This window comes from Nicotiana sylvestris, chromosome 8, assembly GCF_000393655.2.
Source record: "Nicotiana sylvestris chromosome 8, ASM39365v2, whole genome shotgun sequence".
Taxonomy (NCBI): domain Eukaryota; kingdom Viridiplantae; phylum Streptophyta; class Magnoliopsida; order Solanales; family Solanaceae; genus Nicotiana; species Nicotiana sylvestris.
The window spans coordinates 135,311,253-135,316,074 of record NC_091064.1 but is presented as its reverse complement, the minus strand read 5'-3'; the positions used below and the strand labels follow the sequence as shown (position 1 = coordinate 135,316,074).

At 35.0% G+C, this 4,822-nt stretch overlaps 1 long non-coding RNA gene across 1 annotated transcript; it reads right to left on the bottom strand.

Annotated features, from left to right (window-relative positions):
- Positions 1 to 3,575: 3,575 nt before the first annotated feature.
- LOC138874614 (uncharacterized) lies at positions 3,576 to 3,933 on the bottom strand. The gene is made up of 3 exons (XR_011401649.1): positions 3,890 to 3,933; positions 3,735 to 3,822; positions 3,576 to 3,638 (listed from the first exon to the last, which is right to left on the bottom strand). It is a non-coding gene; the product is annotated as an uncharacterized lncRNA (long non-coding RNA).
- Between the last annotated feature and the right edge of the window lie 889 nt (positions 3,934 to 4,822).

Here is a 4,822-nt window from a genome sequence, read left to right as displayed (position 1 = left end):
GTCAAATAACTAGTTAATTGGGCCACGCTTCGCGCAGTCAAATATCTTTATTTTATATTTATTTGATTCAAAAGAATTTAGATTTTTATAATGGCAAAAATAAAAAATATATTATATAATGCCAGATGTAACATAAGAAAACATATGAAAAATCAAACAGAAAATCATATCAAAATAAATAAATAAAGCATTCACTACTTCTTTAGATTTCATAATTACAGAGTTTTCGAAGAACACTTCTTTTTAATTTGAGAGGTGAAGTTAAATGCTCATTTTATAGAAAAAAACTTATCATGGAATGTTATGTTTGTTAATATAGATCTAATTATTTTTTTTATTGGAAATTAGAATAAGATGTTAAGTCGATTGTAGACTTACAGTGGAAGTCTTCCGTAAAATAAAAAGGTAGAGTGTAGTTGCTAATCTGGTCATTTTTTAAGTAATTGTGTTTCCTTTTAAGTCTAAGAGACCAAAAAAATTAAGGGAAGAGCAATATGGCAACCATCTGTTCATAACGCTTAAAGCATTAAGCGGGTAATTTATTTACTCTTTCACTATTCGGAGTTCATGTGATAGACACTAATAAAGTTAACATTTAAGAGAAAACAAAAGGAGAATCTGCTTTAGAAATTTAAAGTAGAATAAACAGAGGACAAAGAGACCTACACAGGCGGATATTACCTCAAGACATCTATAACAACAACAACAACAACAACAATAACAACGACCCAGTGAAATCTCACTAGTGGGGTCTGGGGAGAGTAGTGTGTACGCATACCTTAACCCTACCTCGAAGGAATAGAGAGGTCTGAGGTTCCTAGTAATTATTAGTAAAAAGAATTACCAGAAAACAGGAATATCCAATTGGTTGTACTAAAGGATCAATTTATAAACATCTCGTTGAAAACTACAATCCTTTTTTGGCAAAAAACAAAGGTAGAGGTCATATCGACTGCAGTAGCTGTGCTCATTAGGATCATGACTGGCTTGAAGACTTTCAAGCAGCTGGAATCATCTAGTTATTTACGTTGTTGTACCATCATGCACCCAAAGATGAACAGGTGGTGTTATATACCATGAGAAGGTTGTAGTGGTCCCTGAACAATGTGCAGCAGAAAGCTCAGCAGAAAATCGATCTGTTCGTCTGGACAAAATTCCATCACTGACCAGGTTCAACTAAAGCAGGGGTAATTTGTCTTTGAAATCTTAAGAGCCTGATAAGATGGTGCTCTTGAGCAGATATGTGGTGGGAAGGGGTATATAGACATGTCAACCGTTGATGCCGATACTTCTTCAAAGATTAGTGAGGTTGGAATTGCATGTGGGAATATTAATTCTTGACTTGTTTTACACTAGAGCTGAAGCAGTGTACTATCAGAATCAAGTTTATGATGAATACTGCACATATTAGAACAGCAAAGAATTAGTATGTTGAAGTGAAATACTAATAGTGAATGATTACAGGCCATTACATCAAAGGGTGGTTGTCTTGTTGAAGCTCCAGTTTCAAGGAGCAAAAAGCCAGCTGAAGATGGCCAACTAGTAATTCTAGCAGCTGGGGACAAGGTAATATATATACTATTATTTAGCTGTTTAATGGAACAACACTCTTATTATCTTTGGTTTGCTGCACAACATGGAGCTTGTGAAAAGCAACAAGCCTTGGATTCTTATTAGACTTGGAGGCCTTGAATATGTGTTCCTTGAAGTAATTGAGTTCTGCTATGCTCTCCTTAATGTCATCCATAGCTCTATGCTTGCTTTCCTTTTTAGGAGCCTTTTTGCTATTGGAAACCAACGAACACACAATGCCTTGACACTGCTGACATCAACTAGTACATGTGAAAAAAGACTAGCCAGATTTGGCATGTATTTCTTCAAAAATTGAAAATCCACGTAGACTGAATTTCCTGCTAGTAATGGTGTATATGTGCCAATGTTTCTCTTGACAAATTCAATAACCTGTTTCTCAGCTTCTTCTTCAGTGACCATACTCTTAAGCAATTTGTCAAGACATCTATATATGGCCTAATTATTTAAAACCTCTCATTCGCCCTATCGCCAACATAATATATTAAAAAAAGATGCATACCCAGCATTTGTGTAATTCCTTGCACACGCTGCTTATAAAAGTGCACCTTGCCAGTATTTTTTGGCTTCCCTAAGCATCTAAACTTGGTTTGACAACTAGGACAGAGAAAAGAGAGCACAACTCTATAAAATCAATAATTCATTGATAACCATAAACACCATCTATAAAGCAGATGTGCAGCAGAACAAATTCTTAAAATGGACTGACCTTGGCGTTCTCCAAGTGTCTTATAGCTTCTTCCTGAGAAGAAGAATTCATAAACAATTGTATGCAACAAAGCCCAGCTGCCACATGATCCTTCCTTGTCACCTCATCATCATCATGCAATCTAAAAATACACAGGACGGAGACATGACATTAGTATATACAGAAAATGGAAGCAAATCGACTAGGCAGCCTATCAGAGAATATGATCAAATTCTGGAGTGAAGCCTGTGGAAAAACAGAAAGATTGAGCTTCTTGAAGTTTACCAAAGCACCTAAACTAAGAAACCAGGTAATAAAGTTAACATTTAAGAGAAAACAAAAGGAGAATCAGCTTTAGAAATTTAATAAAGTTAAATAAACAGAGGACAGAGAGACCTACACAGGCGGATATTACCTCAAGACTTCTATAAATGGCCTAATTATTTAAAACCTCTCATTCGCCTTATCGCCAACATAATATATTAAAAAAAGATGCATACCCAGCAGGTTACTGACCTTACTATTATGAGGTTACATCATAAAAACCAATGTCGTCGTCATCATCATCTGTGATATCGACTTCATCGTCATTAGTACTATTATTACCTTCATTCCCCTCATTCTCCTCATGATCACTGATGTACTCTACCATTGTGTCATCCTCTTCGTCAGAATTTTCTTCGTCATAACCAACTTCATGTTCTGTTTGAGCCTCCAATTCAATTACAGATGCATCTAGGGTAACCGAATCAACATCATCTCTATGTAGTTGACTCAACATATTATCCGTATCATTGACAATTGAATTACTTTCAAGTGAAACATCTTGATATACTTCATCATTTGTTTCGCCATTTCCTGTCTCTGAATTTTGCATCTCTGGCACATCATATAAGTGTCTATCTTGAAATTTTAGGACAATTCGCCAATTTTCTCCCAATTTCGGATCATCAATATAAAATACTTTCCTTGCTTGAGTAGCTAGTACAAAAGAATCATGTTCATACCAAAATCTATTAACATTGATGCTCGTAAGATTTTTATCTTTTTGCATCCCTGTCTTCTTGCGAAGATCAAACCACTTGCATTTAAATAGCAGAACTGGATTGCCATTAAGATACTCTAACTCAATCATGTCAGTTATAATACCATAAAAATCAATCACCTCATTTTCGTGATAGCCTTCAACAACTAGACCGCAATTTTGACTTTTACGTAGTTCATCGCGTCTTTGAATATGGTACCTAACACCATTTACAGTACACCCATTATATGTTATTCCACGTACATCAGGTCATATTGCCAAAGGATATAACTGATTGATAGACACAGACTTTTCCTTATTATATAATTGCATAATCTACAATGAAAAAATTATTACTTTTAATTAGTAAAGAGGAAAACAAATTAGAATTTAAACACATTAAGATGATTCTTATCTTAAAAAGTTACTTACTTTCCTTTTGAACCATAAAGGAAATTGTTCTCTATGTTTCTCTTCTATATTCGCAACAACTTGCTTCATCAACTCTTCTTTATGCTCCCTGCAAAATAAATTACTTATAAATTATTTAAAACAGAAAAATAACAATAGAGAGAAAAATAACATACCGAAGAAAAGGTTCTACTTCTTCGCAATTATTCAACACATACCACCGAGCCATATCGAAATCATTCTTTGGTATGGTATCATAGTTTCCATCTCCAAATGGTCTAACACTCTTTGAGAATATGTCCAGAACAACTTCATCTTTGTTACTAGATCCATCATCATTTCGATCTTCAAGATTAAATCTAGTTTCGATCCCAGTAAGATACATAGAGCAAAATGTCAAACATTCATCAATAAGATAGCCTTCTGCAATAGAACCTTCTGGTCGTGCCTTGTTTCGCACATAACGCTTAAGCTTGCACAAAAATCTTTCAATTTTGTACATCCAACGATATTGTACTGGTCCCCCATACATAGCCTCTCGTGGTAAATGCACAGCCAAATGTACCATAACATCAAAGAAAGCAGGTGGAAAGATCATCTCAAGCTTACACAATATTAAAATTATGTCCTTTTCTAGTTGTTCTAAGTCATCTTTTCTCAAAGTCTTGCAACATAATCGTTGAAAGAAATCGCCTAACTCAATCAATGCTGAAGAGACATATTTGCAAGCATGGATAGAAATGTATCCTAATCCCAAACCTTGCAGCTGGTTTCTAGCATCATAATATGACTTAGGAAGTGTCTCACCATTTGGCAGTGCCTCCCGTAGTAACTCTAGCAACATATCAAATGACTTATTACTCCAATGATTGTACACTTTCAAGTGTAGCAACTTCACAAGGAATGAAAGCTTTGAGAATTTCTGACATCCCGGGTATAATTCATGTTCAGCTTCTTCCAACAATTTGTCAACCTTTTTGGCTTCCTTCTCACTCATATTACCATATATATTATTACCAGTTGTTGTCTCCTCCGAAAAATTGGTAAATGATCTTCCACTGGCATCTTCTAACATAGCGTTAATTCCATCATTGTTGTCATGTTCTTCA